Source organism: Tiliqua scincoides, chromosome 3, assembly GCF_035046505.1.
Source record: "Tiliqua scincoides isolate rTilSci1 chromosome 3, rTilSci1.hap2, whole genome shotgun sequence".
Classification (NCBI taxonomy): Eukaryota; Metazoa; Chordata; class Lepidosauria; order Squamata; family Scincidae; genus Tiliqua; species Tiliqua scincoides.
The window spans coordinates 6,442,375-6,463,402 of record NC_089823.1 but is presented as its reverse complement, the minus strand read 5'-3'; the positions used below and the strand labels follow the sequence as shown (position 1 = coordinate 6,463,402).

At 50.1% G+C, this 21,028-nt stretch overlaps 2 pseudogenes; one reads left to right on the top strand and one right to left on the bottom strand.

Moving 5' to 3' along the window:
- Positions 1-1,088: 1,088 nt before the first annotated feature.
- On the bottom strand, positions 1,089-5,787 carry LOC136644010 (zinc finger protein 502-like; annotated as a pseudogene).
- Positions 5,788-15,063: 9,276 nt separating this feature from the next.
- On the top strand, positions 15,064-15,784 carry LOC136644009 (zinc finger protein 79-like; annotated as a pseudogene).
- Positions 15,785-21,028: the final 5,244 nt, after the last annotated feature.

Sequence of the window (21,028 nt, the reverse complement as noted above, 5' to 3'; positions counted from 1 at the left end):
CTGAGGCTGACCTCAGCCTCTCATCTGCTTACCCAGCCTCATAACTGCTGGGCTCTTCTTTCTGTCTCTCCTGTGTCTGTGTGTGCATACTCTGCAAGAGCTCAGGGCAGGGGTGCTTAGAGCAGGTGTAAGCATCTACTATCAGATAGTTACTATCTCATCCTTTAGTAACATGACTATATATAATATCTTGCAAGAGTAGCTATGTTTTGCCTTTGGTTTTGTTTTGTTCGCTGCAGCAATCATGTAGCCACTTACAGATTCACATATCTATTTTTGTATAAGCTTTTGTGGACTGGAGCACAGCTTGCCCCCTTGCTAAACCTTTTGTCCATCTGACAAAGTAGGCTCTAGTCCAATGGTTCCCAATCTCAGGTCCCTTTAAGACAGAGCTGGGAGCCTTTGGGAGACCCGTAGACGACAGAACCCATCACTTCTGAGTTCTCCCCACCGCTCTTAACAGGGAGGTGAGAAGCCCCAATAAAACATATTTCTTACACCCCCCCCCCCCCGTTGGCAGAAGCAACATAACCTGGAAATGACGGGTGCCATCACCTTTGGGTCTTCCACCATTTGCCACCCCCCTTAAGGGGAGATTTTAAAAATGCTAAACCTGGGAGAGTTGCAATGGTTTTCCATATAATATGCAACTCTAGGTAAGAAAATTCCGATAACTGAAAGTTATTATCTTTACTACCTTTCTATGGAGAAGGGAGGAGCAGAGTCATATGGGGCTGGAAGAAAACTGCAGTAGAAAAGCAATGGAAAAGAATCCCATGCCTCTTTGGCCAGGCCCCACTTCTCTGCTGAAAAGCAAAGCTTCCTGATGCTTGTTGGCTTGGATTTTTGATGGAAAACAGCATTTGTCTGTAGCATTGCCAGCCCAAACCTGAGTGACATCATTGACAAAGAAAAGGAAAAGCTGTTACATCAGCCTCTCATTGCTGGTTTATGACAGTGCTGGCTACATGCGCAAAACAAACCAAGATGTGTATCCAATTGAGTCGTATAGATTGTGCTGCTCCAGGTCCTTTTGCCATGAGCAGCAATGCACTTCTTTCTGGAACAGTGTCCTATCTGTGTGCCAATTACTGCCTTCTGTGGTGGCTTATAAGAGTACTACTCTGACTGAAGGTCATTCCACACTCCTGGCACTTACAGGGTTTCTCCCCTGTGTGGGTTCTCTGGTGCTGCTTAAGTATATTACTCCAGTTGAAGATCATTCCACACTCCTGGCACCTATAGGCTTTCTCCCATGTGGGTTTTCTGGTGGATCTTAAGTATGTACATTACTCTGGCAGAAGGTCATTCCACACTCCTGGCACTTATGGGGTTTCTCCCCTGTGTGAGTTCTCTAGTGGCTTATAAGAGTACTACTCTGAGTGAAGGTCATTCCATGCTCCCGACACTTATAGGGCTTCTTCCCTATGTGGGTTCTCTGGTGGCGCTTAAGTACATTACTCCAATTGAAGGTCATTCCACACTCCTGGCACTTATAGGGTTTCTCCCCTGTGTGGGTTCTCTGGTGGCGCTTAAGTACATTACTCCCAATTTAATGTCATTCCACACTCCTGGCACTTATAGGCTTTCTCCCTTGTGTGGGTTCTCTGGTGGCGCTTAAGTACATTACTCCGATTGAAGGTCAATCCTCACTCCTGGTACTTATAGGGTTTCTCCCCTGTGTGGGTTCTCTGGTGGCTTATAAGAGTACTATTCTGACTGAAGGTCATTCCACACTCCTGACATTTATGGGGCTTTTCTGGTGTGCGGGCAACTTGCTTCTTTCTTCCAATCCAGTTCCAAACCGATGCTGCTGAAATAAGAAAAGAAATGCTGTGAGATACCAAAGGAACTGCGGATAGTTGGGGACAGGGCTTTTTTTGTAATGGAACGCACCGGTGTTCCGGCACCTTTTTTTCCCCCCTCCTCTCTGACCCCACCTTTTTTCCCCCCTGCCTGCACCACCCCGCCCCCTTTTTTTCCCTCTGCCTTGCCCCCACCTTTTTTCCCCTGCCTGCACCACCCCGCTCTGCACTGCTGGCTAGGGAGGGATTCGAACCTCCAACCTTATGCTCCACAGCCCAGCACTCTCTCCATTGGGCTATAGGAAAGCCTATTGTCAAAGTGTTCAGAACTAATATATAAGGTCTTCAGCCCAGCTGGTGGCTATCAGTGCCTCAACTATTAGTTCCAAACACTTTGAGCCTAAGAGCTCTGGTGGCTCAGTGGTGAAACAGTAGGTCTGTAGGGTTCAAATCCCACTGAGGAATTTTTTTTTTAAGGTGGGAAGGGTACTCCATGGCTGCAAAATATAAAGGTTGGTTGCTAGTTGCCAAAAGGGGGGACCAGTTGAGGCTGCAAAACTCCTCAAAGTTCAGTCCCAGGCAGGCTCTTTTTTGAACTTTTTTTTTTTTTTTACGTTCCAGTTAGGACTTAACCCACAGTTAAGCTCCTGGAGTGAGCCGCCTGCTGGAGGCTATGGGTTAAGTCCTACCTGGGACTTAAAAAAAAAAAAAGTTCAAAAAAGAGCCTGCCTGGGACTGAACTTTGAGGAGTTTTGCAGCCTCAACTGGCCCCCCTTTTGGCAACTAGCAACCAACCTTTATATTTTGCAGCCATGGAGCACCCTTCCCACCTTAAAAAAAAAAAAAAAAATTATTCCTCAGTGGGACTTGAACCCCAAGCCTCTGACTTCACAGATCTACAGTTTAACCACTGAGCCACCAGAGCTCTTAGGCTCAAAGTGTTTGGAACTAACACTTGAGGCACTGATGGCCACCAGTTGGGCTCAAGACCTTATATATTTGTTCTGAACACTTTAACTATAGGCTTTCCTATAGCCCAGTGGAGAGAGTTTCCTATAGCCCAATGGAGCACCTCCCCACCTAAAAAAAAATGGGGTGTTTCACTCCAGCTGTGGCAGGAGTGCTTTTGCTATCAGGGAGCTCACACGGGATGAATGTGTGTGTGTGTGTGCGCGCGCGCATGTATAAAAATGGTTTAAAAATAAATAAATAAAAAGTTGTGAGTTCCTGCACCTATTTTTTTTTACAAAAAAAGCACTGGTTGGGGACATGTGACGTCCATGACCCCTGGAAGAGAGTGCCTAATGCGGATCTGTGAAGCATGGCCTCACCCTCATCGCTGGAGTAAGGATCCAGACCAGGGAGCAGATGGCTATGAAGACAGGGTCCTCAGCCTTGTATCCTGCCACCACCACCTCATTACTGGTCCTGACTGAACCCCTTATACTGGGGAATCTGACACAGGCATGTGTGGCCTCAGCCCTTTTCCAGCTCCAAACCTGCCTCCCCAGTGTAGCTGTCATGCTAGCAACCAGGAATCCTGCCTTGGGAGAGACATACATCCCACTCGTGGTCCACCTACAGGCAGTAATACTTTCTGTGGAGTGACCAGCTTCTAGCAGTACACCAATTGATTGTCTACGTATCCTGCTCAATGCCTATGGGGGGGGGAGTAGCAGTGTCTCATAAGTGACTTGGCACGTGAAAGGCAGGGGCTGTTACAATTTTTTTCTGGAAACATCCGATATACGACTGATACACAGTACAAAAGTGAAATGATAAAGTTCTTAACTACAAACAATATGGGCTCATTGACTGAATAGGGCCACAAAGTTGTTGAGGCCACCTATGGTTTTCAAATGTTCCTGTGTGTTTGTTCCAAGTCAGGAAGCTCCCAGGATGTGGGTTTTGTTCACTGGGTCAAATGTGCTGTATAAGAGAGGTATGGTCATGCATGAAAGGATTCTTCCCAGGATCCTATAAGGAAAGCCATCACAGCACTACCCCGATAGAAGTCTGCAGTGAAGGTATTTTCCTCCTTCTCTGTTTTGTACTCCAACCTCTTTCTCAAGGAAAGACATTTGTCATCCTTGTACTCTCTACATGAGGAAGTTCCAAATGACTCACAGACATCTGCCCTCCATTGCTCTCCCATTGCAGCTCTCAAGGCCACTTCACTATTTATGCTGTTCCTCTCTTGGGTATACTCTGCACACAGAACAAGAGCCCAAGTGCAGGGGGAAGTGTCCACTAAAACAAGCCCACTTCCTCCAAAGGGCAGCCATGGGACTTCTAGTTCATACATGGCACCATGCCCCAGGCTGGGGCTACCCTCCTCATCAACTCCCTTTGGCAACATCCAATGGAGCAGAGGTTCATACCTGGGACATCTATCAGTGAAGGGCTAAAAGATCCTCCTTACCTACAAAGATCACATTGTCGTAATTCTCTATCATGACGGCCTCATACTGGAGCCTTTGGTATGGACTCAGGAGAGCCCACTCCTCACTGCTGAAATACAGAGCAATACAGAGCAATGAAATCGGGCTCTGAAAGAAAAAGAAAAAAGAAAATCATATTAACATTAGATCTGCCTAGGTAAGGCCTGCAATCCAAAGGGAGAGCTACACTCCAGTTTCCATGAAAGGACAAAACATTTCTACATTTGAAAACACATTCTCAGACACATTCCCTCTCAACTTGGCATTTCCATCATTGGGGCTTCCAGTTCCACTGAAAATTCCCAAGTTTCCTGAAAGGGGAGGCTCAGGGATCCTTTCCTTTCGTTCCAACTTCCAAACTGACACCACAATCTTGTACATACAAGCCCGGAAGTGAGCCCCACTGCTTCCAATGGGGCATATTCCCAGGAAAGCCAGACCCAGAACTAGCTGCTTTCTGTAAACTAGCATTGTGTAGCTGCTTTCACACATTATCCTCCCCATCATGTCTCCCACTTTCCAAAACATCATGTCATTTTTTGCTGCTCTGGAGGTGGTGGAGGCTTGTCCAGGTGGGTATCCGCCCACTCAAATCCACACACTATATTACCAGCAGTGCTTTCTACAAACTCATGTAACAAACACACACTCGAGAGAAAGCAATGGTGTGCAGGGATCACATGTTGAAGATTATGGCCAGTCCACGTACTTTGGCACAAGTTAAGGTGTACCAAAGTTTAATGAAAGTGTTTAAGGATCAAAATCGGGTTTCAATTGAAACACACTCATTCATAAACTATGCAGGGGGTTCCTATCACCAACATGCACACACAGTGGAGCCCTAAGGCAGGTTTGCTAGCAGGACGTGAAAAGGAGAGAGGACAAGAACCTCCTTCGAAGGAGAGGTGCAGAGATGGGGAGAATGCAGGGGGAGAAAGGATGGAGGTAGATCAGCTGGGCTTTCCAGAGGATCCCTGGAGAAGGAAGGGAAGACCTTGGGGTACAGGGAAAGGAGAACGTCAGTGGGATGAGTAGGAAGGAGGCATAGTACAGATAGCCAGACTGAGGCAAAAAAGCTGTGGTCTGGAACGTTATAGGAGAACGAAGCCAAGCTGCACATCCCCCTTACCTGACCTGAGTGAGCGGCAGCCATTTCTGTTGCCAAACAGGGTTTTGTTTCCTTGGATTCCTCTTCTCTGCTCTCTGTCAGGGAGAGAAAGGAGACCTGTGTGAGTTTTTAACCCTGTATACCTGCTTCAAGTACATGCTTGGATTCCTTCCCACTACTGAGGTGATGGTTGCAGAGGGAGATATGGCAGGTTCTTGGAGGAACATCATGGCTGTCGGTCCTGATGCTGGAAGCTATCTTTGAACATAGGTTGTGTTCGGTTTCCTGCTTCCAACACCAGAAGGGCCAGAGAGCTGTTTTTCCCCCCTCCTGCGAACACAAAAGGGTCGCTTTCGTTTTTCCTCTTAAAGCATCTCACCAAACCAGCTGTTTCTCGTTTGTGCTTGTGGCTGGAAAGCACGGCGGCCTCCATGCCTTTGAGTTCAATGACTGGATCCCACTTTGTCATTTGTGATAGAAGCATGCAAAAGACTTCACTTCCGGCTGCTTTCTAAGCAAACAACAAATGCAGCCCTAGTCTTAACTGGTTGGAGGGTTGGGAGGGGAGCTTCGCCTCTCTGCACTAACCACTGGTGTCCTGCAGAACAGGGTGGAGGGGCAAATGTCCCGGGGGGCAACCCAGGAACTGGCCTTTCCAGGCCTTTCCAAGACCTTGTGAGGGCCAGGGAGCCGCCCACAGCCTCCCCTGCCCCCAGAAGGCACTCTGAGACCTCTGGAAGACCAAAATACAGGAATGACCTTCCAAAGGCCTCTGGATGTATCTGGTGGGCAGTGGGATGGCATTTTGTGGTCCTAGTGCAGGGGTGTCCAAAGTTTTTGGCAGGAGGGCCACATCAGCTCTCTGACACTGTGTTGGGGGCCGAGCGGGAAAAAAAGAATTAATTTACATTTAAAATTTGAATAAATTTGCATAAGTTTACATAAATGAATATATTAAAGATGAACTTATATGAATGAATGAAGGTCTTGCAATAGCTCAATGCCTATAAAAGGCCTTGCACAAAGCAAGGCCGGCTTTTCCTTTGCTGCCACTGCTGCATCACAGACGTGAAACAGCAAGCAGTGGAGGGAGCTGTCATCCCACAGCTCACACGAGAGGTCAAACAGTCGCCCTCACACTGAGAGAAGTTGCGTCGGACCAGTGCAGGCTTCAACAAATCTCCGGAGGGCCAGAGGCTCATTGGAGACTGGGGTGTCCCTGAGGGCTGCATTGAGAGGCCTCGAGGGCCGCAAGTGGCCCCCGGGCCGGGGTTTGGGCACCCTTGTCCTAGTGCAACCGGCACTGGGGAAGGCAGCAATCACCCTAATATCTAGCTCTTGAGAACAGATGGTTTAATGGGTCAGGCATGGCAGAGGGGCTAAAACTCAAGGTGGAGAGAATAAGAGGCAAAAGTGCTCTTTCAATGGGGCAGGAGGAGCGCCTGAGCCTGGCCATCACTGGAGGGGCCTAGGAGCAGGATCCCCCAAGTGACTGCATCTGGTCCCTAAGCAGGCCCCAGTGGCCACCAGTCCAGCACAGCATGAGTGCAGGAGGAGAGTCTGGGCTTGGCCATCACTGGAGGGGCCTGGGAACAGGACCCCCAAAGGGGCTGCATCAGGTCCTTCACCAGGCCCCAGTGGCTGCCACTACAGTACAGGCCCCACTCCACGGGTGTAGGAGGACAGTCTGGGCCTGGCGATTACTGGAGGGGTGAAGGGCCCAGACCCCCAAAGGCACTGCATCTGGTCCCTAAGCAGGCCCCAGTGGCCACCAGTCCAGCACAGCATGAGTGCAGGAGGAGAGCCTGGGCCTGGCCATCACTGGAGGGGCCTGGGAACAGGACCCCCCAAAGGGGCTGCATCTAGTCCTTCACCAGACAAATGGATTCCCAGTCTAGCACAGGCATCACTTAAGGGGTGCAAGAGGAGACTCAAGGCCGGCTGCTCACCCTTCCAGGCTCAGAGTCCAGGCCACAGCAGGGCCTGCTGGGAAATGTAGTCCCTGGTCCCAGGGGACCCAAACTGACAACTCTCATCAACATGAACTACATTAAACTCTCTTCCCCCCCCCCCACAAACCGCTGCTGTCTTTGATGAGACCATAAGTACCAAAGCATTCCCCCCCCCCCCCGGCAAGGGGATCTTGGAGTTTGCGGCCAGACTCAGGATTCATTTCTACTCACGTCTGTCTTTTACAGGGGATTTCCTAGGCGGGGCTGCAGAGTTCGTGTGCAAGAAAGCCCTTGGCCAGCCCCGGTCCCATTCAGCCCCGGCTTTCCCCTGACATCTTGCTAGAGGTTTCCAGAAGCAGCAATTGGGGGGGGGGGATGACAGAGAGCAAGGCCCCCATCTCATATTCTGGCCACCTGTGCACTGGGAGAGCAGCAACCGTTCTTTGTGCATTTGCCCACCCCGCTGGGTGCCTGATAGGGCTTTCCTCCTGGGAGTGGGTGCCCAGCACAGCCTGCCCCGTTGCAGTCCGCTGGCAACGAATTCCTTCCGCTGTGAAACACCATGACCTCCAAGGATGGTATTGGCCTTGGTTGTCAGTGACCCATCAGTGCTCAGGTGGCCAGTATATGGAATGGGGGGGGGGGGCTTCGCTCTCTGTCACCCCCCCCCCCATTGCTGCTCCTGGAAACCCACTAAAATTGAGTGTTGGGAGAGTTAGGACAGACAAGAGAAAATATTTCTTTACTCGGCGTGTGGTTGGTCTGTGGAACTCCTTGCCACAGGATGTGGTGACGGCGACTGGCCTGGACGCCTTTAAAAGGGGATTGGACAAGTTTCTGGAGGAAAAATCCATTATGGGGTACAAGCCATGATGTGTGTGCGCAACCTCCTGATTTTAGAAATGGGCTATGTCAGAATGCCAGATGCAAGGGAGGGCACCAGGATCCAGGTCTCTTGTTATCTGGTGTGCTCCCTGGGGCATTTGGTGGGCCGCTGTGAGATACAGGAAGCTGGACTAGATGGGCCTATGGCCTGATCCAGTGGGGCTGTTCTTATGTTCTTAACTACAATTCCCAGGAAGCCTTGCAGGTCTCTTGTTATCTGGTGTGCTCCCTGGGGCATTTGGTGGGCCACTGTGAGATACAGGAAGCTGGACTAGATGGGCCTATGGCCTGATCCAGTGGGGTTGTTCTTATGTTCTTAACTACAATTCCCAGGAAGCCTTGCAGGTCTCTTGTTACCTGGTGTGCTCCCTGGGGCATTTGGTGGGCCGCTGTGAGATACAGGAAGCTGGACTAGATGGGCCTATGGCCTGATGCAGTGGGGCTCTTCTTATGTTCTTAACTACAATTCCCAGGAGGCCTTGCAGGTCTCTTGTTACCTGGTGTGCTCCCTGGGGCATTTGGTGGGCCGCTGTGAGATACAGGAAGCTGGACTAGATGGGCCTATGGCCTGATCCAGTGGGGCTGTTCTTATGTTCTTAAGAGAGACCTAACTAGAGTTGCAGCTTGTGCAGGAGGGAGGGGGGAGAGATTTGTGAATGAGGTTTGGAGGTCTGCTGGGTCCAGGGACTACATTTCCCAGCAGGCCGTGTTGTGACCAGGACTCTGAACCTGGAAGAGGGAGCGTGAGGCCTTGATGCAGGCTTGGCTCAAGGAGGGCATCCTCAGGAGGGCCTGAGCCCAGCCAGGGAGGAAGGGAGGTGGGCAGGGAGGGGCAGCTGGAGAGCAGCAGGTGTGTGCAGAACGGCCAAGCTAGGAAGGGAACTGGCAGGTCCTGGGGGGCTGCGGGGGAGATGGCCCTGGGGCTCTGCACTGGGGAGGCCAGGAGGGAGAAGGGCTGCTGGACTCTCCTCCTGCACTGTCAAGGGTGGACTGGCAGCCACAGGCACCTGGTGAAGGACCTGACGCAGCCCCGTGTGGGGGTCCTATTCCCAGGCCCCTCCAGGGATGGCCAGGTCCAGACTCTCCTCCTGCACCTGTGAAATGAGGCCTGGCTGGACAGGCAGCCACAGGTGCCGGCTGAAGGACCTGATGTAACCCCCTTTGTGCTCTTATTCCCCCCACAGGAACTTCCCCCCCCTTTGCCTGACCCATTGAACCATCTCTTCTCATGAACCAGATGTCAGGGGGATTGCTGGACCCCCCCCCAGTGTTAGTGCAGAGTGGCAAAGCTCCCATCCTCCTCCCTTTGGTGAAGGACCTGATGAAAGGACCTTCCGTCCCCTCTTAAACGATCTCTTCTGGTTTCCCAGGTATCAGAGTGATTGCTGCCCCTCCACCAGCTTTAGTGCCAGTTGCGATCCTGGCCCCTGTGCCACTCAAGGCCAAAAACCCATATTGCTTCCCCTCCCATCCTGCACCACCCACACTCGAGACTTTTGAAAGACCTAAGAAGGTCATTTCTAGTTTTCAGTCTTCTGGAGGTCCCAGCGGGCCTTCTGGGGCTTGTAGAGGCTGGTTTTTTAAAAAACTCAGCGGCGTGGAGGGGGTTGCACCACCACACTCCTGGGTTATGCCTCAGGATATTTCTCCTAATCTGCCCCCCCCCCCCCAGGAACGCCTGTGGTTTCTGCAGAGAGGCCAAGCTGCTCTCCCAATCCTCCTCTTAACTAAGACTACGGCTGCCTTCGTTTTTTGGTTAGAAAAGAGCTGGAAATGAAATCACTAGCATGTTTCTTTAGCAATTCTATTCACAAAGGACAAAATGGGGTCTGGTCATTGACCCCAAAGGCATGGAGGCCACCATGTCTTCCAGCCACAAGCTCAAACGAAAAACAGCTAGCTTGGCGAGCGTGCTAGAAGAGGAAAAGCAAACAGGACCTTAGCGTGCTAGAAGGAGGGGAAAGAACAGCCCTCTAGCGCAGTGTTTCTTGACCAGTGGGACTTGTACCACTGGTGGTACTTGAGGTGGTGGTTGGTGGTACTACAGGACCTCTAGACCCCTGCCACCTGACAGCAAGAACAGCAACACAATGCAACAGACAGCGCTAGGAGGCTCGGCCCGGCGGACAGAGCTCCAGCATGTGCTGTTCATGAGCTCACAAAACCCTCCCATCCACCCCTAGCCTCTTACTGGCGTTTGTTGCGTCACATCTGGGCTCCAAGCTGGAAGTAACTGGTGATCATATCATGGCCAGTTACTTCCTGTGGTACTTCCAATAGGTGGACCGTGTGATGCGGTACAGTGGAGGGCAAACACTGAGAATGCTGCTCTGGCGCTTCTAGCGTTGGAAGCAGAAAAACGAACACAGCCCCATTTGAAGATAGTCAGCTTGTAGCCATGAAGCCTCTGTGACCCTTCCCACCTCCCTGGGCAACCATCACCTTAAACCCTGGCAAGGAATTCAAGCAGGCCCATGAAGCAGGTGAACAGGGTTAAAAACTCACACAGGTCTCCTTTCTCTTCCTGACAGAGAGCAGAGAAACGACATCCAAGGAAACCAAACCCTGTTTGGGAACGGAAATGGCTGCCGCTCACTCAGGCCAGGTAAGGGGGATTTGCAGCTGGGGCTTCTCCTGGAACATTCCCAGCCGCAGCTTTTTTGCCTCAGTCTGGGCTATCTGTACTATGCCTCCTTCCTACTCATCCCACTGATGTTCTCCTTTCCCTGTACCCCAAGGTCTTCCCTTCCTTCTCCAGGGTTCTTCTGTAAAGCCCAGCTGATCTACCTCCATCCCTTCTCCCCCTGCATTCTCCCCATCTCTGCACTTCCTCATCTCACTCAGGCCAGGTAAGGGGGATTTGCAGCTTGGCTTCTCCTCCTGTATTGTTCCCAGCCGCAGCTTTTTTTGCCTCAGTCTGGGCTATCTGCACTGTGCCTCCTTCCTACTAACCCCCTTGTCGTTCTCCTTTCCCTGTACCCCAAGGTTTTCCCTTCCTTCTCCAGGGTTCCTCCAGAAAACCCAGCTGATCTACCTCCATCCCTTCTGCCCCTGCATTCTCCCCATCTCTGCACCTCCCCATCTCACTCAGGCCAGGTAAGGGGGATTTGCAGCTTGGCTTCTCCTCCTGTAACGTTCCTAGCTGCAACCTTTTCACCTCAGTATAGACCAGGAATGTCAAACAGTTTCATACAGAGGGCCGAAGTTAGCATTCATGGTGCCTGCTGAGGGCCATAAGTGACATCATTAAGCAGAATGTGACATTGTTAAGCAGACAATGGCCAGAAAGAAGCACTTTGTTCTTACATAAAAAGTCATTAGCTGCAAATGACAGAAGAGAAAATGTTCTCTTCCTTCCTACTAATGCCACTGATGTTCTCCTTTTCTCTACTGCAAAGTCTTCCCTTCCTTCTCCAGGGTTCTTCCGGAAAGCCCAGCTGATCTACCTCCAACCCCTGCATTCTCCCCATCTCTGCACAGCTCTTTCGAAGGAGTTTTTCTCTCATTCCCTTTCGTTTTCACCTCCTTCTAGCCAGTCTTCCTTATTGCTCAACTGTACATTCCAGTTTGTGGTAGGAACCCCCCTGTATACTTGAAGAGTGAGTGTGTCAGAATAGTTAGTCCCCGTTGAAACCCCATTTTGGTCCTTAAACATTTTCATTAAACTTTGGTACACCTTAACTCGTGCCAAAGTACATAGACTGGTCATTGTCAACATGTGATCCCTGCACGCCATTGCTTTCTCTCTTGCGTCTGCATGTTACATGTGTTTGTAGAAAGCACTGCTGGTAATATAGTGTGTGGGGTTTCAATGGGCAGATACCCACTTGGACAAGCCACCACCACAACCAGAGCAGCAAAAACTGAGGTCATGTTTTGGAAAGTGGGAGAAGTGATGGGGAGTATAATGTGTGAAAGCAGCTACACAACGCCTAGGTTTCTTAGTCCTGGATATTCTTTCCTGGGAATACATCCCGTTGGAAGCAGTGGGGCTCACTTTTGGGCTTGTGTGTACAGGGCTGTGGTGTCAGTTTGGAAGCTGGAACTGGAAGCACCTCTCCCTTTGGATTGCAGGCCTGGCCTAGGCAGGTCAACTGTTGCTAATAGGACACTTCTCCTTTTTCTTGCAGAGCCCAATTTCATTTGCAGAGGTAGCTCTGCATTTCAGCAGTGAAGAGTGGGCTCTCCTGAGTCCATACCAGAGGCAACTCTATGAAGAAGTCATGATGGACAATCATGACAATGTAATCTTTGTAGGTAAGGAGGATCCTTTGACTGTTCATTGATAGATGCCCCAGGTTGGAACCTTGGCTCCTTTGAATGTTGCTAAGGGGAGTTGTTGACCAGGCTGTATGACCTGGGCATTGCTGCAGCTACACCTGATGGACCCTCCCTTTCTGACAAGCCCAGATCTGGGTCTCTTGCTGGATAGATCTAGGTAGCCCTAGCCTGGGACATGGTGCCATAAATGAGATGGAAGTCCCTTGGCTGCCCTTTGGAGGAGGTGGGTGTGTTTTAGAGGGTGCTCCCCCCTGTGTTTGGGTTCTCCTTCTGTGTGCAGGACATGCCCAAGACAGGAACAGTGTAAGTATTCCTCCATAAACAGTGAAGGGGCATTGAGAGCTCCGATGGGAGAGCAGCGGAGGACAGATGTCTCTGGGGAATTTGGAACTTCCTCATGTGGAATGAACAGGGATGAAAAATGTCTTTCCTTGAGGAAGGGGTTGGAGTACAAAATGGAGAAGGAGGAAAATACTGCAGACTTCTATCAGTGTAGTGCTTTGATGGCTCTCCTTATAGGATCCTGGGAATTGTAGTTTGTGGATGGCTCTCAGAAGTATTTGCAAGTGATGGAGATTGATTGTTCGATTCCCGTGTTCTCTGATTCTGGTTCTCTGATTCTGGTTCTATGGTTCTCTCAGACCAGTAGCATGACTTTGACACTGGAATGATGGCAGAAGGCTCAGAGGCCTAGGAAGGCCACACTTTCAGTTGCCAGAGCATTCAACCCCCCCTTCCTGCCCTGACTCTACCAATCAGGCCAGGCATGTGGAAGAAACACATTTCATGCATGACCTCATCTGCTTACACAGCTCATTTGACCCAGTGTGAAGATAAGCCACATCAGGTGATGCGCAAGGGGGGTGACGCAAACTGGTGAGTGACACGCTAAAATCGTGTTGGTTAGGAATACCACCCTTGTGTTATATACCGTTGGATGCAGAATTTATCTGAGAATGCAATGAAAAAACCAGAGTGAAATATCTCATTTCTATCAAAAGTTCTGGGTGCAGCACTACTCTGAGCTATATTCCAGAGAAAATGTAGTCACCGAAGAAGCGCTGAACAACATTGAGTGCCTGCCTGTGCTGGAAGAGCTTGACAGTGAACCAACCCTAGAAGAACTTCACGTGGCCCTGGACTCCCTTGCCTTTGGCAAGGCACCTGGGAAAGACAGCACCCCTGCTGAAGTCCTAAAGTGCTGCAAAGAGATCATCGTCACTGAGCTGCATGAAATCCTCTGTCTCTGCTGGAGAGAAGGTGGAGTACCTCAAGACATGAGGGATGCAAACATCATCACACTGTACAAGAACAAAGGCAACAGGGGTGACTGCAACAACTACCCTGGCATCTCCCTCCTTAGGAGATGTAGGAAAGCTGTTTGCCCGAGTTGCACTAAAGAGGCTCCAGGTACTTGCAGAGAGCATTTATCCAGAATCGCAGTGCAGATTCCAAGCCAACAGGTCCACCACTGATATGGTATTCTCTCTTAGACAACTGCAGGAGAAATGCAGGGAACAACGACAGCCACTCTTTATAGCCTTCATAGATCTCACGAAGGCTTTCGACCTGGTCAGCAGGGACGGCCTCTTCAAGATCCTCCCCAAGATTGGATGTCCACCCAGGCTCCTCAGCATCATCAGATCCTTTCACAAGGACATGAAGGGTACTGTTGTCTTCGATGGCTCCAAAGCTTAACGCTTTGTTTTCCTGTTTTTGCATAAGTATATGTGTGTGTGAGGGTCCCCCTGACTTACCTGGGGGAAACCTGGAGGAAACAGGCTTGCAGGGCGGGAGGGGAGCTCAAGGCAAGGTGGAGACAGGCTCCAAGGCCAGCAGCAGGGGGAGAGCCAGGAGAGGGAGGAGGAACACCAGGCTCCAGCCTTTTGGCTATCACAAGCAGTGATCGCTTTCTCCTTGTGCCTACCAAGCTATCAGGGAGGTTCTGCTGCTCCCCCTGAACCCATTTAGTCATCGAGCCCCGATCTAGGACACCTAGACAATCAAGTGGCGTACAGCTACAGACAAGTCACTAACCCCACAGGGAGCATTCTTGCCCATAGTTGGACCACAAGCGGGTCATGAGACTACTTGAGTCTCTCCCCAGGCAGGATTCCTAGTTGCCCGGGTGACAGGAAGACTAGGCGACAGGAACCTAGACTAGGTGACAGGGTTCTGGGCTGGAAAGGAGCCGGGCAATACGCTCCTGTACAGCACACCCCAGTATAAGGGTTTCAGTCATTGTCAGTAACTAGGTGGTAGTGGCAGGATGCAAGGCTGAGGGCTCCGCTTTCTACTGTCTGGTGTGGATCCTTACACCAGCGATGAGGGGGAACTTAGAAAGCTGCGGCCATGCTTCACGGATTCCTATTAGAAACTCTACTCTTCCTTAATTAGGGGTGGGGGTCAGGGACAACACACCTCCCCAACTACTATGTTTTTTTCCTTTGGTCACTTACAGGATTTTTTTTCTTATTTCAACAGCATCGATTTGGGACCAGAGTGGAATAAAGAAAGAGCAGGCTCAGTCTTCACAGCGAAGAGCCCACACGGGACAGAAGTCCCTGAAGTTCCAGGGGTTTGGAACGACAATGAATCGCAGTTATTCACTTAAGTACCATCAGACAACCCACACAAGCAAGAAACCCTGTAAGTGCCAGGAGTGTGGCATGACCTTCAGTCAGAATAGTATTCTTATAAGCCACCAGAGAACCCACACAGGGGAGAAACCCTATAAGTGCCAGGAGTGTGGAACGACCTTCAATTGGAGTAATGCACTTAAGCGCCACCAGAGAACCCACACAGGGGAGAAACCCTATAAGTGCCAGGAGTGTGGATTGACCTTCAATCGGAGTAATGCACTTAAGCACCACCAGAGAACCCACACAGGAGAAACCCTATAAGTGCCAGGAGTGTGGATTGACCTTCAATCGGAATAATGTACTTAAACACCCATCAGAGAACCCACACAGGGGAGAAACCCTATAAGTGCCAGGACTGTGGAATGACCTTCAGTCAGAGTAGTACTCTTATAAGCCACCACAGAACCCACACAGGGGAGAAACCCTATAAGTGCCAGGAGTGTGGAACGACCTTCAATTGGAGTAATGCACTTAAGCGCCACCAGAGAACCCACACAGGGGAGAAACCCTATAAGTGCCAGGAGTGTGGAATGACCTTCAGTCAGAGTAATGACCTTAAGATCCACCAGAGGCCCAGGCAGGGGGGAAACCCTATAAGTGCCAGGAGTGTGGAATGAACTTTAATCAGTCTTATCAGCCACCAGAGAAGCCACGCAGCAGAGAACCCTAATACAGTTCAGGGGTGTTAAAATGACTTTGCTCAGTTGGGCATCAGCTGTTGAGTCCCTTGTTTGCATCAGAGAATTTTGGTTCGGAAACATCTTGCTGCCTCTTCAGTGGTCATTTGAAATGCAGGTGAAGAATTTTGCTTCTTGTTTTTCAAAAAATAAAACATTTCAAAATTGCCCGTTATTCTTTGCTGGAATCTGGACTGTTCTTTGCTATCATTGCTGTCAAGTTGGGGCTAGCACCAGTCAGGATGATGCAGTGAACCCCGAGATCAGCGTTCTCCAAGACATCTTCTGCGGTCATGTGGCCAGCATGACTAAAGGCCAAAGCACACGGAGCACTCTTACCTTCCCACCGAAGTGGTGCCTATTTATCTCCTTGGATTGCGTGCTTTCAATCTGCTAGGTTGGCAGGAGCTGAGGCCAGGAGCAGGAGCTCACACTGTTCCGTAGCACCAGGGTCTCAAACTCTTCGGCTGCAACCTTCCAGCCAACATTCTAGTGCCTTTAACCACTCAGCCACTGCCCCTCTTGACATCCTACTATTTCCCTAATAATTGTTTGTCTGCAATCCTGCTTGGTTTTCACAATCACACTGAACTTGAGAGGAAGTAGAGTTGGCCAAGTAGAGTTGGCCTGGAGAAATGAAACTTTAGGTGTGTGTGTGTGTGTGTCTGCATACTTTATTAGGGCCCAGAAGTTGTTTTTTTTTGGGGGGGGGGAGCAGAGTCCAGCCCAGGCTTCAACCTGTTTCCCAAGTGGAAAAAAATTGAGGGAAAATGTAGATCAAGTTTGAAAATCTATTTCCCTTCATCTATGATTATGTGATTTTTGGAGCCAGTTTAGAGTTGTATTAGAGCAGAATGAGCTGAACAGGGAGTTGCATCCCTCCCAAGCTACCAGCTTATGCTGTGATCGCCCAGTGGCAAGCTGGGAGACTAAGGAGAATGGCCTGCTCTGGTTCCCTCTCCTGATATTTACCAAAATCTATCTGTAGCCTCCAGCTCAGTCCCACATTCACTGGCAGGCTGGGCCTGCTGGAGCCAGGAAGCAAGCCCTTGAAAGCCACAGGGAGAAGCCAGGGCAAGGAGCGCATGAGGCTCTGAGCAGACAAAGCAGCTGCAGTAGGCAGTCACTCTCTTTGCAGTGCTGCTAAATATGCCCACCCATCCACCTGTGTGCTCCCAAGGGCCCCTCAACCTCTGGTTGCTGCAGCAGCACTGCATCTTGCTTTAAAATAGATCAGTGGTTCTCAAAGTTACCGGAGCCACGACCCACTCTGGCTTCCAGCAGTGCCATCACAACCCAAAACAAGCTTCTGGACGCAACCAGAAGTTGCCTTCACGAAACCACAAGTGACACTGAAGTCACCTCCAGACACATTCCATGGCCTGTGGAGGGCTCTGAAGGCCAGCCTGGTCCCAGTGAGATACAGGAGTGGCTTCCGGAGGTGGGTCACCATTCAGAAGTAGCCTCCAAGTGCACACACATTTGGCTCCAATTTGGAATCAGATGGAGGCAAGGTGGGCATTCTCAACTCATGACCCATCTGCCTCAGACTGCGACCCACCAAGTGGGTCGTGACTCACAGTTTGGGAAACGCTGAAATAAATGAATGTAATGAGTGCTGCCTCGTCTCCTGGGTGGCTGCTGGGGCTCTTGCTACCAGAGCGAACGGTGCAGGGGATGACATCCATCTCTGCTATCCACATTGCCCTCCCCTGGCCCCATGGGATTCCTTTACTGCAGGGGTGCTCAAACTTTCAACTTTAGGGATGCTGGACCTTTAACAAGTGTCTAAAATTTCTCCTGATTTTAGAAATGGGCTATGTCAGAAGGCCAGATGCAAGGGAGGGCACCAGGATGAGGTCTCTTGTTATCTGGTGTGCTCCCTGGGGCATTTGGTGGGCCGCTGTGAGATACAGGAAGCTGGACTAGATGGGCCTATGGCCTGATCCAGTGGGGCTGTCCTTATGTATAGAAGAGAGAATTTCAGCAGGTGCAGCTTGTCATCTGTGGGATGACAAGTTGCACCTGCTGCAATTCTCTCTCCTATACACTTGTTAAAGGTTCAGCATCCCTAAAGTTGAAAGTTTGAGCACCCCTGCTCTACTGTCTGGCTAAAAACATCCCTGGAACAAAACCTCCTTTGCAGCTGGCTATGCGTGTGGAGGATAGTGAACCCTGTCAGCCTTAGGCAGGCAATGAACCAAATATAGTTCTGGCAGGTACAAGCTTGTTTGAGGAAGAAAAATGCCAATTGGTCCTACTTAGGATGCCAGCACAACCACCCCTCTACAGTTCTACCAGCTTCCCCCCCCCAAACGGTGCCATCCCCCTTTTACTCCCACCCCAAAGACTTGTCTTGCAGTGGTTAGAGGATGTGCAAAAACAGGTGCCTTCTTGTTCCTGGCTCCAGGCTGTCAAATAGATCAGGAGAAAAAAAATCCAGCCAAGTCAGATGTGTCTGAAGCTGCTTGAGGGCCTTCCTGGCCTGTGTTGCTCATACAGTGTCCAGGCTTGTATGGAAGGCCCCTCTGCTGTCTTGGCTCAGACATCTAAGGAAATGAGTTGCAGAGGGGCACAGAGCAAGGACTGCTTGCTAGTGGGTGCCTGGAGGTGTTTGGGCCTGGTGCCAAGTGACCAGCTTTGAGATCCAAGGCTCAGTTTGGGTCTTTGTCCTAGCAGCTCAGAAGCTGCGGAACTCACTGCCTCAGGAACTTGACAAGCCACCTCACTCTTTGCACCCTAGCCAAGGGCCCCCTTTCCCAAACCTGTGGGATGAAAGCAACAGCTGTGAGGGAAAGGTGAGGAAGTGCAGGCTGCCATTGTGTTCAGAATTGCTTTTATTTATCAATGTACAGAAATCAAACCAAAAGGCTTCAAAGCTACCCAGGCCTCTTAACGTACAAAGAGAATCCCTCATCTCCATCACCCATTGTACCCCCCACCACAAACCAGCCACAATAAATAAGAACAAAGGACAAAGCTGGCACTTGGAGGAGAGGAATGCCTCCTCTGCTTCGCCCTTATAAATAACAAATCATTTGATGCAAAAAACAAAAAAAATCTCTAAGACAACAGGTAACAAAACACTGGTTCCCCAAGGATCTCTGCTTAAAGAACTCTAATTACAACAGGAAGGGTCTGTAAACAACTAGATGGAAACAGCTGGAACCGGGAGGCTTCTGAGCTTCAGTTGCCCCCCCCTTCTAGCTCCCCCATGTGTCAAGGTATGTATAAAGGAGTTCACAGCAACAGGCTAAAGCGAGCAGAGTTCGGGATCCACGTCTGTCCGGCAAGCACCACATCCACCGCTAAGGGCACCGGTCTCATTTTTAAGTGGGGTCAGGGATCAAACTGCTGCAAGCCAGAACCTGTGACCTGCGAAAGGGCTCAGGCAAATGCAGGAATGGCAGGTATGTGATGGCATCTGACCACTAAAGTGCTAAAGCATCTCCCTGTTCAGGGGCAGGACAGCCACTGTGGAGCGATAGTGCCTGGAGGCTTGGGTTCTGGGCTCCCTGGAGACCTGGCCGTTGTGGGACACAGGATGGGTGCTGGACTCCAGGGCTGCTTTGCCTGAGCCAGCAGGTTTACTCGCCCAACCCCCTCCCCACTGCAAAAACAGGAGGTGCGCCGACTCTTATGCACTCCACTCTTATGTGCAGTGCGTCCCCTTCCACAAAAGAAGCCCGGGGAAGAGGACGCTGTGGACAAGCACTGAGGGTGGGGGGGAGAGAGAGGGAGATGGCTTCCAAGACCAAGTCAGATGTGCACATGGGGCTGGGTCTCTGTGGCTGCAATCCTTGAACTAAATAAGTAAGCCCCCTTTTGAACCAAATAGGACTTACTTCCAAGTAGACCTGGTTAGGATTGTGCCCTGTGTCTGCTACATTTTAGGCTTGGGTTTATCTTTTTAATTTTACGCTGAAAGGAGGTGGGAGACAAACCTTTTCTCTAATTAATAAAGTGCAGCATTAAAAACAGAAGGATTTCCTATTCTAGCAAACGTCAGCTTTTGTTGTTTGAAAACTTCAAATTAAAACCAAGAGGCCCTGGGCCAGTTGTTTCCAAACTTTTTATCATCAGGACCCAGTTTTTAAAATGGCATTCTGTTGGGACCCACCGAGGTATACCAGACTTAATGAAAAAGAGAGCTAGAAATAAAATATTATTTCTAAGTAATAATAAATGGTTGATGGTCATTTTTCTAGTTAGCTCCCTATATTTATACATGCTTGCAAACTTCAGGAGCTTAGCTCCTTGCAGGGCAATTAGCAGCTACAGTATCTGATTTTTGAAGTGCCCCTGGACTTGAGGCAATTAGTTTCTTTCTATCAACTTTCGGGGACCCACCAACAACCATGTCACGGCCCACTGGTTTGGGAACCACTGCCCTAAGCCTTAGCACTATATTTATAAGCCACTTCTATTTTTTTGCCTCACCTGGAATGAATTGTGCAGGATAAGGAAATTTATGCAATTAGGTCCGAGTTGCAAAATTTAACCAAACCAGATTCCTTGGTGCAAAACTTTGATGTCATTGCAGTAGTGTGCTAGCTGGTGCAGAGCTCATGCACACATTCAGGTTCTCTGGAGAAAGAAAACAGAAGGTTTTGGATGCTGGTTTCTGCATCCAATTCCACGGCCCTACTGAAAACACATGATATGTGGGGTATGCCCCTGGGTACCTGGTCTTGGAGGGCAAAGAACTGGGGGGGGGTGTCTTTGCTAGTCGGGAAGTTCCCCAGCAGGAGATGAAGGCATTTGACTGGCCACCACTGTAAATAGACATCTGGGCTAGATGGTCATTTGATCTGCTCTTCTGGGTATGGAATTCACAAAACATTGCCCCCCCCCCCAAGACCATACCAAAAGATGTACCATTGCATGGGGCAGCTATTGTGGGATGAGAAATGGACCATGAAGAAAGCAGATAGGCCCCTATCTGTTGAGCCCTACCTGTAAGTCTAGGTCTTTCCTTGGTGGAACGTCAGTAACTACTCCCCCCGCCCGAGGACACTCGTGTTTCCTGCACTTTCATTCTTTCTCCAGCTGACGTGACATAGAACAGGTACAGTGTCTGACTCCCCAGGGTGCGGAGCCAAGAGCATGAGAGAGTATGTGGTGCCACCACCCATCATTTGCTCACAGGAGGAAGACACTGTGGGCTGCTCCACTAGGTGGTCCTCTAGCGAAATGAGCTATGCAAGTGTTTTAATGGGGTGTGTGCAAGAGAATTC